The 13,713-nt window shown below is 38.1% G+C and overlaps 1 pseudogene; it reads left to right on the top strand.

Moving 5' to 3' along the window:
• The first annotated feature begins 12,102 nt into the window (after positions 1-12,102).
• LOC100026922 (dnaJ homolog subfamily A member 1-like) lies at positions 12,103-13,498 on the top strand (annotated as a pseudogene).
• The last annotated feature ends 215 nt before the right edge of the window (positions 13,499-13,713 follow it).

The following is a 13,713-nucleotide window of genomic DNA, read 5'->3' as shown; positions in this document are numbered from 1 at the left end:
TAGAAATGCACAACTGGTCATTATAACTTTGAATGCCAATGGGATGAATTCACCCATAAAATGGAAACAGCAGAATCAATCAAAAGCATGTTGTTTACAAGAAATGCATTTAAAAATGAGACACACATTGAGTATAATAAAGGGCTTGTGTAGAATATATTATGCTTCAGTTGATGGGAAAAAATCAAATACCGCATGACACATGTAGGAAGAAAACAATATGTTAAAATTGTGTATATTTCACAATTACAAAGGTAAAGTATAGGGACTAGTTTTCAAAAAATAAGATTCATTTCCTCTTTGACTTGCCATGATCCACAGCGTGAATGCAAATGAGGTAGATAAAGCAATAATACATTCAAGAAAATACAAAAACAATTAGTAATGGCACAAAATGTTACAAAAGGCACATCAGGTCAATATAGGTCGCTAATAAAGATTTTCTTCTCTGAGGGAGTACATGTGTTGCCCTACAAGGCAGTTTGTAGAAATACAAGGATCAATCAAATAAAGTGCAATAAAAATAGTACAAATTCAACAATAAAGATGCCCAATCACAATCAATAGTCAAACACAATCAGTGCAAGCAATTATTCACCACCAACAGAAGGTAGTCGTTTTACATGGCTACAATGAATCTATGAGTCCCTCTCTCCAATTTTTATGGCAGTCGGTATAGTTAATAGGACCTGGAATGGTCCGTCATAAGCAGGTTCAGTTGACCCAGTACGTTTGAAATTCTTTATGTACACACTATCACCTGGGTTTAAATCATGAAGTGAGAAATCAATGGGGCCTACTTGAACAGCAGCTCCAGAGTCTTGGAGTTCTTTCAATTTTGTTTGTAATTGTCTGATATATGTAGCAATGGTTGTATCCCCTCCTAACACTGAGGTATAGGCAGAGGCAAATGATTGTGCCTGAATAGGTGGATGTCCAAATAGCATCTCAAATGGTGAGATGTGTAAATTGCCTCTGGGTCTGCTTCTGAGATAAAATAGGGCCAGAGGTAGAATTTCAGGCCACTTTAAATGAGTCTCCATAATTTGCAAATCATGGCTTTATTCATTCATTCAACTTGGCCAGAGCTCTGGGGATGATATGGTGTATGAAATTTAGGAGTTATTCGCAGACATGAATAAATTTGAGATAACACCGAATTAGTAAAGTGAGTTATTTTGAATGAATCAATACAAGCTGGCAGACCAAACTGAGGAATAATTTCCTTCAAAAGGATTTTAACAACAAAATCTGCTGTGGCATGAGCAGTAGGAAACACCTCAGACCATCTGGTCAGTTGATCAACTATGACCAGACAAAATGTATACTGTCCAGCTTTTGGCATAGAGATAAAGTCAATTTGTAGGTGCCCAAATGGTGTGTAAGCAAGAGGACATCCACAAAAGGCTTTTCCTCGAAAGGCATGTTGATTAAAGGCCAGTCAGGTAGGACAAGCTGTATATACTTTGGAGGCAATTGTAGTTATTACAGGTGCTATCCATACTCTTTTAACAGAGTCTATAATGCATTGGATGCCAAAATGACCATGTTTATGAAGAGAGTGACAAATCTGGTTATAGAAAGCTCTAGGGAGTAAGGGTTTGCCATTTGATGATACCCATACTCCATTTATCTGTTTTGCTTTAAATTTCTTCTTCCATTTTTTCACTTCCTTGTCATTATAAGAAAGGGTTAGATCCAAATCATCAGTAATTGTTACTGGCATAATTAATTCAGGGCATTCTAAGGCTGCTAGTTTTGCTGCGATATCTGCTTTATTATTTCCCCTGGAGATGCGGTCAGTGCCACCTGTATGTGCAGAGCAGTAAATGACAGCTGTAGCTTTGGGGAGCTGGATAGCAGAAAGAAGTTCAATAATAAGGTTTGCATTGGCAATACATTTTCCAGCTGATGTTAAGAATCCCCTCTGAAACCATAGCATACCAACAGCATGACATATGCCAAAGACATAGCAGGAGTCTGTGTAAATTGTGACTCTTTTATCCTTTGCAATAATACAGGCCTGTTTCAAAGCTGTGACTTCTACACCCTGTGTGCTTACATTTGAGGGCAAGGAAGCTGACCACAGAGTATCAAATTCAGTAACTACTGTAGCTCCTGTATAGCATACACCATCCCTCATAAATGAAGGACCATCTGTAAATAATATTAAATCTGAATCATCCAAAGGGGTGTCCAGTAAATCATTACAAGGTTTATCAACAGTGTACAATCTAAAGATGTACAATCATGTAAAGGTTCTCCAGAAATTGGCAAATCAGGGAGCAAGGTTGCAGGATTAAGAACTCCACAGCATTTTAGTATTTAATAGGATTATCTCATACCTAGTAATCCTTTGGTCAGTAAATGCTTGTGTCCTATGTCTTAATAACAATGCCTCGACCTCATGTGGGCACATTATGGTCAGAGGGCATCCCAATACAAGATCAGCAGATTTGGTTACCAGTAAAGCTGTGTCAGCTATTCCTCTAAGGCATGATAGTGTTCCAGCAGCTACTGGGTCAAGCTGGGCTGAATAATGGGCTACTAGGCAGTGAGCAGTTAGAACACCTGAACACCCCTTTTTGTTCATGGACATATAAGGCAAATGGTTTATCATAATTTGGTATGCCTAGAGCAGGGGCAGACAAAAATAGCTTCTTTTAAATTTGAAAGAGCTGTTAGGTGTTCTGTTTCCAATTTAAGTGGTTCGGGGACCAAGTTGTTTGTGAGGGCTACAAGGGGCTTAGTGATTTCCCCATAGCAAGGGATCCACTGCTGACAAAATCCTGTTGTTCCAAGAATAGCTCTCAATTGCTTTTTAGTGGTAGGAGCACTTAGCTTTTGGATATTTTCTATACACTTGGGAGAAATTAAACAGGACCCAGCAGTTAAAATAAAGCCTAAATATTGTACGTTGGGGACATACCACTGAATTTTGTCCTTGGAGACCTTGCAGCTTCTCTTATATAGCTCTAAGAGGAGGTGTTTTCTATCCAATTGGCATGCTTCACCATTTGGTGAGGCCAAGAGTAAATCATCCATATGCTGAATTAAACAACTGTATTTAAATTTTATGACATCTGTATCAGCAGTTAAGAATTGTGTGAACAGAGTACGGCTGTCCATGAAACCTTGGGGCAGAGGAGCCCATGTCCACTTGAAGCCCTTCTAGGTGAAAACAAAGATATGCCTGGAGTTCTCATGTATGGGTATAGAGAAAAAAGTTGAGCACAATTCTACTACTGTAAAGTATGTAGCTGTGCTAGGAATAGAAGAAATAACAGTGTTTTACGTTGGAAACTACAGGGTGTCTCTTTATAACATGATTGTCCATAGCTCTCAAATCCTGGACAAAGCAATAGAGATGCTTACCATCAGGCCCTAGTTTTGGCTTTTTAAACAGGTGAGATGGGTGTATTGTATTCAGATTTACAGGGAATTATGATGCTTTGGCCAATTAGGGAATTTATTACTAGTGTAATGCCATCAATTGCCTCCTTTGAAAGAGGGTACTGAGAGATAGAAGGAGGTGGGCTAGATTTTGTTTGAATTTGGACAGAGACAGCCAATTTAAGTAGGCCAACATCAGAAGAAAATGTGGCCCAGAGAGACTCAGGTATATCAGTTGGGATCTCAAAAATAGGAGTCTCCTTTGTTTCATGAGTATCTGAAAGAAGTACAGGGAATAAAGTTAAGGATTCCTCAGGCAGTTCCAGACATCTGGAGAGAAATTTATTGTGGCCCTAAGCTTGCATAAAAGGTCTCTCCCCAGCAAATTTATAGGGAAGAGAGGCATTAAGAGGTAAGAGTGTTCCACACTAAGGGGCCCTATGGACACTATTCTAGGGGAAAGTTTGGGAATCTTTAGGGGTGTACCTGATACTCCCATGACATTAATTGAGGCAATGGAACTGCAATTCAAATCAGGTGTACTCTTCAATACAGACTAGGAAGCTTCAATGTCCAAAAGACAATCATAATAGGTGTTACCAACCTTTAATGTTACATGGGGCTCATTTGTATGGAGGGGGGGGCAGTGGATAGGGACAAAGGGCAGTAAGATGCCAGGGTCTGGAAAATCAAAGGTTGTATCCTCTAATTCCTGTGCCCCACCCCACCCTCTGTACACCTTCATAATCTTTGAGTAGTACCTTGGGCTCCCCCCTGAAGGGCAGTAGCTCCCTGGGTGGTTTGGGGGCAAGCTCCACTCAAAATGTACTGCTGTGGGGTCATTTGGTATGAGTTGTCAGGTGCCTGATATATCTCCATAGGATTATTATCAATCCTAAAATTATGATTCCTTAAATCACCATTATAATTATCATTCCTTTAATTATTCCCATAAGAATTTCTGTGGTTAGTATAGTTCATCAGTACCCAGAAAAAAATCCTACAGTTCATCATTATGTGGCCCTTCTTATGACAGAATTGGCAGGTAAGAGACTGATAGTTAGGTTCTTGGAGAGGGGCTAGCACCATTGGTTGATCATCATGCCCTTTGTTTTCTTTATAAAATTTTTCCTCCAAAAATTTGATGTGTTTTCTTAAGGTTTCTATGATATTATTAGCCTCTTCCTGTTTTTTCCTTTTGGCCTTTAAAGACATAAGGAGCAGTGTTTTGCAACTCTTCAAGGTCCAGCTGAGGCCACCATGGGCAATGCATCTTAAAATAATCTTGGACCACCCTGCAAGAGTTGTTGACAAAATGTCTCCTTATTTGCTTACTATTTTTGTCTTTAGAAATGTCAAGGCTTAGATATCAACCCCCAAGCTCATTAGCTTATCCATGAATTGTGAGGGTGTCTCATTTTCTGATTATCTAAAACTTTCAAATTTTGACTATGCTACTGTATCCTTGGAGCATTCTCTCATAGCTGTTATAATGACATCCCTACAATGATGTAATTGCAACTGGTCCGTGGTACTGTTATAATCCCATGCAGGATCCTGAGCTGGCCAGTGTGGTGCACTACACCCCCAGGCCTTGTTAACATGAGAGATGATTTTTATTTTTCTCACTTTCTGTTAGAAAAGCATTGATCAAATTCTCAACATCCTTGTCGGATGGGTAATATTGATAAAAAATATCAACCATCTTCTTGATTACAACCAAAGGTTCAGATTCAAATGAAGGTATATTATGTGTCATTTCTCTAATTTCTTGGGGAATAAAAGGAATATGGTGTCCTAGGGTCACCAAATCCCCATTGCATCCTAGTTCTAGCACTTCCCTTAATGGAAAAAGGCCTTCATAGTAGTCATCTGGTGTCTGTAATTCCTTAGAAATTGACTGTGAGGGTGCTGAGGCAACATTGGTAGGAACAAGTATGGTAGCAGAATGAGATTTCTTTGGAGTTGGGGCTAGTCATGAAGTGGGAGAAGAGGCAGGAGAGGACGGGGGGTTATAAGAAAGACCAGGGCAGGTAAGATCTGCTTGGAGTTGCAGACCATGAGAGATGTTTCAGAATATGAGAGAGAAGGGTCTGCACTTGATGTATACAAGAGGAGTATCTCATCTCCATTTCAGGAGAAAAAAATTTTGTCCTCTATTTGTGGTTCAGGAGCAGGCTCACAAAATTCAGACTTGTTTTGGGTGGGATCAGTATTTTTTATTAGGTCATGTAAGTGTTTGAAAATTGGATTTTTGTTTTTAAGGGGGGAGGGGTTAAAATTTACTTACTTATTTATTGTTGCCATCTAGTGGCAGCAAACAACCACTGTAGCTAAGCAGGAAAAGGGAAAAAAGAAAAGAGAAGAGAAAGAAAGGGGAAAAAAGAAAAGGAAAAAGAAAAGAGAAGAAAAAAATCAGTGCTCAATATTGATGTCTAGTGGTCAAGAGGCAGCACTATAACTTGGAGGGGTTAGGGGCGTGGTTAGGGGTGGTTAAAAAAAAAAGAGAGGGCTAGGACTCTCCCAGACAAGTCAAAGAGCCTGGTGGAGCCTACAGGCAATCAGCTGTCCAGCGGGAAAAGTGGCTTCCCTACAAGCTGGCTAGCGAAAGAGAAGCTTATACTCACCACCTGGAATGGAGATCAGGGCAGCAGAAGTGGCAGAAGCAGCAGCAATGTGGGGGTGGGGGCTAGGCTGAAACTAGCTATGGCTAAGAAGAAAAAAAAAAACAACAGTGGCTTTGGGCCATGGGTGGGAGAAGCCAAGCCAGGTGTGACTAGACTTCAGCATGGGGTGGGCCCCATACTGTGGCTGAGGCAATGAGGGAGTGGCTTCTCCACCAAATCCCCTAAATTAAGGTAGCGGGGCATGACAGAGCAGCCGGGGTGTAAAAATACTCAAATATTCACAGCTGCCAGAAGCTTAGAAGGTGGGAGGAGAGCAAGAGGAATGGGCCACAGTTGGGCAGCTGGAGAGGGGGTTGAAAACTACCAGTAGAAAAGCAGCTTTGCTTGCAAACCAGCAGTTTTAAGCTGCTGAGTTACTCAGCTGTAACCTGGCTGCCAGATTTAAAGAAAAGGAAAAGGAAAAGTCAAATTCTTGAATCATTTTGTGGTCTGCCAAAAATGTAAAAATTAAAATTAATATCCAGTACTCCAAGTATTATACTTAATAATATTTATTAAATATTTATCTTCAAGTATAAGGAAGTAAGGCTAGCAAAAATCATAAAGCCGCTCCTCTCTCCTCCACCATGCAACCAGAGAAACCCCACCTGGGCGGAAACAGCACTCAAAACTCCTCCCACTCACAGAGACACACAAACAGGAAAAGGAAAAGTGGATTGTGGGAAATGTAGTCTCTAGGGTACAAGATTCTAAATCAACCCACCCCCAAGAGTGTTTAATACTGTATTAGAAATGCTAGCCATAGCAATAAAAGAAAAAAAAGAAATTGAAGGAATCAGAATGTTCAAAGATGTAACAAGATGATCTCCTTTTGCAGACAATATGGTGACATATGTGAAAAATCCTAGAGACTCAACTAAAAGGTTAGTTGGAACAATAATTTTAGCAAAGTAGAAGGATATAAAATAAATCATATAAATTATCAGCATTTCTATAAATCACTAACAAAGTCCTTTGGGAAAAGTAAGGAGTACTCCATTTAGAATAACCATGGTCACAATAAATACCTAGGAGTATAACTGCCAAAACAAACCCAGAAACTACATTAACCTATTACACTATTACACATAAAACACTATTTATACAAATAAAGTGTGAAGATTGGATTTGGCTATCCCCTGATTGTAACAATGAAGGCACTTAGCTCTTCCCTGATTGTGAAGATTTAAATTATAACTCATGTCTATTTTTAGATTTTAATCCCCATAAATGTAAACATCCTACTTAAAAGTTAAGTATGGAGACCTGCCTATTTTTAGATTCAATCACAAAAAGTGCAAACACAGTATTAAAAGTTAAGTATGAAGATCTGCCCATTTAGATCTAATCACCAAAAGTGCAAATATCCCACTTAATCATGAAGTGGGAGGTCTATAACCCACATGTGCGATAGTGGGTAACAAATCAGAATCAACTAACTGACTTCTGGGCAGTCCTAGAGCAGAGCGTAAACTGTGATTGATAGACATAAAATTAGGTGAAGACACAGGAATTCACTCAAGAGAAAATGTCTTTAAAAGGGGCTGTCACTTTCTGTGAGACACAGTTCTTCATTTTTTGGAAGTGGAGACTGGAGGAATTCTTCATGCTTTCATGTTGAGAAGAGGGGCAGAAGGATCTGCTGACTGGACTGACACATGATGAGTGAAAAAGCTGACTCTTAAGTGCTGGTTTTTCTCTGAAAAAAATGGCCTCAGGAAAGACCTATCCTCTTAAGAAACTGCCGGTTCCTCAGCTTTGCTGAGGCTGGCTGAAACTAATTCGCCCTGCCCGGAGGGGCCAGGAGTAAATTACTTAGTGCTCAAGCTAGATACCTTACCTTATATTCTCTCTGATTTCTTGATTCACTCTTTCTACATTTTGTAAATAAATTGTAAATAAAATCTCTTTGGGATTAGGTAAATTCCTGGCAACTACACTCTTAAATAATTAAGTCCAACCCTTTAAAAATTAAACCCCTTTTTCCCCTTACAAAAGTCATATTTAAGTAATTGGAGAAATATTCATTGTTCATGGGTTTAAATGGCAAATATAATAAAATTACAATATTACCTCAATTAATCTACTTTTTCATTGCCATCCCATTTAATTACCAAAAAGTTTCTTTTTAGCTTGAAAAAACAATGACAAAATTCATTTGGAAAAAGAAAAAGTCAAGATTATCAAATGAATTCATGAGAAAATATAATGAAAGTCCAGCAGTGTCCAATTTTAAACTGTATAATAAAGCAATGATTATTGAAACTACTTGGTGCTGGCTAAGAATGAAAAGTCTTGATTAGTGGAACAGAACAGACATACAACAAACAGTAGTAAAAGATTATAGTAATTTCATGTTTGACAAAAGAGCCAAGATTTGGAGATAAGAATTCACTATTAGATAAAAATTATTGGTAAATCTTTGAAAGTAGTTTGGGAAAAACTAGATATAAACTAATAGCTTTACACCATTTACCAAGATAGGATCAAAATGGATATATGACCTAGACATAAAGGGAGACATCATGAGCAAATTAGAAAAATTTGGAACATGTTATTTTTTAGATTTATGGATAGGAGAAGAATTATAAACACGAAATAGAGAAATATAAGATGACAAAGGATAATTTTGATTACATTAAATTTAAAAGGTTTTGTATAAATAAAATGATGCAGACAAGATTAGAAGAAAAGCAGAGAACTGAAGGGGGGATTTTCATAGACACTTTCTCTCATAGAGGTATCATATCTAAAATATATAAAGTACTTTGTCAAATTTGTAAGAACATTATCCAGTCCCCAAATAATAAATGGTCAAAAGATATGAACAAACAGTTTTTGGATAAATAAATGGAAGCTATATATGGCCATATGAAAAAATTTTCCAACTCATTACTGATTAGAGAAATGCAAATCAAAATAGCACCAAGATATTATCTCACACTATCAGAGTGGCTAAAAGAATGAAAGGGCAAAATGAAGAAAGATAGAGCAGGTAGAAAAATGGGGACACTAATACTGTTGTTGGAACTGTGAACTGATCCTGTCGTTTTGAATAACAGTCTAGAATCATGCCCAAAGAGTTCTAAAACTTTGTATACCCTTTTACCCAGCAATACCACTGGTGGGTGTATTTGCCAGGGTGATCAAAGAAAAAAGAAAAGAACCTATATGTTCTGAAATATTTATAACAGTTCTCTCTGTAATGTCAAAAAACTGGAATGTTGAGGAATGGCACAAATAATATAAGAAATAAGTAAAAATACTAAGGAAAATTTAAAAAGTTGTGGCATATAATTGTGAAAATATGAGTGTGTGGTAAGAAATAATGAGTAGGTTACCTTTTAAAAAACATGAAAAGATCTAAATGAAATTATGAAGAATGAAAAGATCAGAACCAAGATAATATGTATATACAGTAACAGAAATATTGTTTGTAGAATTACTGTTAATGTACACCTATGGAGAAAGAATTGAAAAGTAGAAACATGCATAAGTTTTATGCATACAAATATATTATATATGTATATATCTTTATATATTTCTTGTTGTTAAATGATGCTGTTTCTAGTGTGGGGTGGTGAAGAGAGAAGGAGAGAGATACCCTGGAACTTTAATGTAACAAATACATTTTTTAAAAATAGTTAACAACTTGGTGGCTGAAGAAAATAACATTAAAAAAAACAGAATCGGCCAAATGATAAGAGACACAAAATTCACTAAAGATAATTTTTTAACTGTCATACAAAACACACTTCCATATTGATCATTGTTGTAAGAGCAAAGTCATGCATAACCAAAACCCCAAAATAAAACCAAAGATACACTGATGTGAAAGACAACTCAAATAGTCCTTTCTCTGGCAGTGGATAGCATTCCCCATCATAAGTCTTTCAGGATTGTCCCGGATCATTACATTGCTGAGAACAGCCAAGTTTTCGCAGATAATGGTCATCCAATATTGCTATTATTGGGTACAATATTCTCTTAGTTCTGCTTATTTCACTCTGTATCAGTTCCCACAGATCTTTCCAGCTTTTTCTGAAATTATCTTGTTTATCATTTTTAAAAAGCACAATAGTATCCCATCACCAACAACCACAATTTGTTCAGCCACTCCCCAATTTATGGATATCCCCTCAATTTACAATTCTTTGCCATAACAAAAAAGCCCAAAGAAATATTTTTGTACAAGTAAGTCCTTTCCCTTTTTTATTATCTCTTTAGGATACAGACCTAGTAGTGGTGTGAGGGTTAAAAATTAATGGTTTGACTGAAATTATATAAAATTATACAGTCACCAGTATTTATTATAACTTGAGTTGGAAATTTATTTACAAATATTTACAAAATAGAGAGTAAACAATAAAGTAGACAAATGTGAAGGGGATAGAGAAGTTAGCTATCCTATCTTAATCCAGGCAGAGATTAATTAGCTCTCAACCAGGAAGGCTGTTAGTGAGTAAACACATGGCCTCCTCCAAGATGGAAGCTAGTTTCTCCAGAAACTAGGAAAGGAGTCAGTCGTTCACTCACCCCAAGAAATAGTCCAGGAATCAGAGTCTAAGATGAAGCTGAGCTCCAAGTCCACGCTTCCTCGCTCCCTCGAAGACTCTCTCCAGACAGGTGACTGTCTCTACAAGACTGGCTCAAGCTGAAGGATTCATGGCTTTTATGGTGCTAGCACTGCCCAGGGGCCAGTGTTTGTGCGAACCAGTTCTTACCTTCTGGAGGTGAACTCTTATCAAAGGCCTCTGAAAGTGTCAACTCTGATCATAGGATTCACAAGTTTGGAATCCATATCTCTTATCCTCTGAAATGGTAAACTCTTATCAAAGGATTCAGAAGTTTCTGGAGTTGTCACCCATTGTAGTAAGTGACTTGGGAATTCCTCCATTTGGTTCAAGCTTTTGTTGGTTCAATCCAAAAGTGAACAAAGGAGAGTCAATCCTACCTTCACAATCTAGTGAGGTACTAAGTAGGGGTACTTAAGTTATTGTTTAACCAAGTGTTAACTAAAAATAGACAAAGGGAATAAAGAATTCCTTTTTACAAGGGTAAACTCAGAAAAGAAAACAAAGAATTCCCTTTCACAGTGGCATTATTGGATCAAATGATATGCATAGTTTTATAGCCTCCAAATTGCTCTCCGGAATGGTTAGATCATTTCACAATTCCACCAACAATATATTAGTGTACCAATTTTTCCATATCCCCTCCAACATTTACCATTTTCCTTTATTGTCACATTGGCCAATCTGATAGGTGTGATTTTGTACCTCAGCATTATTTTAATTTGCATTTCTCTAATCAAAAGTTATTTAGAACATTTCAGTATGGTGACTGATGGTTTTGATTTCATCATCTGAAAGGTGCTTGTTCATATCCTTTGACCATTGGTCAATTGTGGAATTGTTTGTATTCTTATTAAAATGACTTCGTTCTTTATAAATTTGAGAAATTAGATCCTTATCAGAGACATTCATTATAAAAAAATTTTCTCTGTTTGTTGTTTCCCTTCTAATCTTGGTTAGATTATTTTTGTTTCTATAAAAGCTTTTTAATTTAATATAATCAACATTATTCATTTTACATCTTATAATGCTCCTTATCTCTTTTGGTCATAAATTCTTTCATTCTCCATAGTTCTGTGTTCCCCTAATTTAGTTATGGTATCACTTTGTAAAATCTAAACCATATATCCATTTTTGCCATGTCTTGGTATAGGTGTGAGAGATTGGTCTATACTTAGCTTCTGCAATACTGTTTTCCAATTTTCCCAGCAGTTTTCATTAGAGTGAGTTCTTAGGAACTTTGCAGAAAACTCAGCAGAAGCAGAAGGTAGCAGTTGCCTATGCCTGCATAGAAGACCTCCCCTCCCATTCCATCTTCTCTTTCTTACACTCACTCTGACAACATCCTAGCCAGCTCTTGAGTGGCCCCCTTTCACCCCACCTCCCAGGAAGAACTAAAAAAGGCATATAGAAAACTAGTCTTGAAATACCACCCAGATAAGAATCTAAATGAGGGAGAAAAGTTCAGATTTCTCAAGCTTATGAAGTGCTTTCTGATGCAAAGAAGAGAGGCTTATATGGCAAAGGTGGAGAACAAGCCATAAAAGAGGGTGGTTCTGGTGGTGGCTTTGGTTCTCCAATGGATATCTTTGATATGTTTTTTGGAGGAGGTGGAAGAATGCAAAGGGAACGTAGAGGTAAACATGTTGTCGGTGACCTTAGAAGATCTATATAATGGTGCAACAAGAAAACTGGCTTTGCAAAAGAGTGTAATTTGTGATCAATGTGAAGGACGGGGAGGTAAGAAAGGAGCTGTCGAATGCTGTCCCAATTGTAGAGGTGCTGGAATGCAAGTAAGACTTCATCAGATGAGACCTGGAATGGTTCAGCAAATTCAATCAGTTTGCATGGAATGCCAAGGGCATGGGGAACGAATCTGCCCTAAAGACAGCTGTAAAAGCTGTAATGGAAGGGAAATTGTTCGAGAGAAAAAATTCTGGAGGGTCATATTGACAAGGGCATGAAAGATGGTCAGAAGATAACATTGCACGGTGAAGGTGACCAGGAGCCAGGACTTGGGCCAGAGGATATTATCATTGTTTTGGATCAGAAGGACGATCCTATATTTACACGTCAGGGTGAGGACCCTTTCATGTGTAAGGCGAAGGGTCCCAGCCCCTTCACAGAGTTCTTGCATGGGTCTAATCATCTGGAAGGGGAGCCAAAAGCTGAGAGAATATGGGTGTAAGGTTTAAAGATTAGGGGAGGAATGGCAGAGAGAGAGAGAGAGAGAGAGAGAGAGAGAGAGAGAGAGAGAGAGAGAGAGAGAGAGAGAGAGAGAGAGAGAGAGAGGGAGAGAGAGAGAGAGAGAGAGAGAGAGAGAGAGAGAGAGAGAGAGAGAGAGAGAGAGAGAGAGGGAGGGAGAGACAGACAGACAGACAGAGAGAGGGAGAGAGAGAGAGAGAGAGAGGGAGGGAGGGAGAGACAGAGAGAGAGAGAGAGAGAAGGAGGGAGAGGGAGAGAGAGAGAGAGAGAGAGAGAGAGAGAGAGAGAGAGAGAGAGAGAGAGAGAGAGAGAGAACATGAGACCCACAGAGAACATTAAGCAACACAACAGCTTGTCTGCTCTTGCTCAGCAGATCAGAGGTCAAGCATGAAGCTATCAAATGTGTACTGATTGCCTATTTATCACTGACCTTATGAGAAAGGAATTCTAATAATTGGATTTAAGGTAAACTTCCTAGAGAATCGCTTTCTTTCATCAGATAAGTCATCTTTGTCAGAAAAGTTACTGCCTGAAAGAAAAAGGCTAAAGAAATGGATAGGGTAGAACTGGTGGACTTTGACCCATCTTCATCACAATGCAGAAGCTTATGAGGATGATGAGCATCAGCCCAGAGGTGGTGTTCAGTGTCAAACCTCTTAATAGGGGGCCAGCAAATACTCTTCATTATAATGCTGGCTTTTGCTTGCAATAGTGAACGAATGAAGGACTCGCTATTGTTTTTGTTGTAATATCCGACTATAGTTGTATTTTAAAGTTAATAAAATGCATCGTTAATTATTTCCATATAGTAAAGAAGCCCCCAAGCATTTTTTCATGACTTTTGTACTTTTTTGGTTTCAGTGTGTATATACAGT

Source organism: Monodelphis domestica, chromosome 5 (assembly GCF_027887165.1).
Source record: "Monodelphis domestica isolate mMonDom1 chromosome 5, mMonDom1.pri, whole genome shotgun sequence".
Lineage (NCBI taxonomy): Eukaryota > Metazoa > Chordata > Mammalia > Didelphimorphia > Didelphidae > Monodelphis > Monodelphis domestica.
Note: the sequence above shows the minus strand (reverse complement) of the source record. Positions and strands in the feature narration are given on the sequence as shown.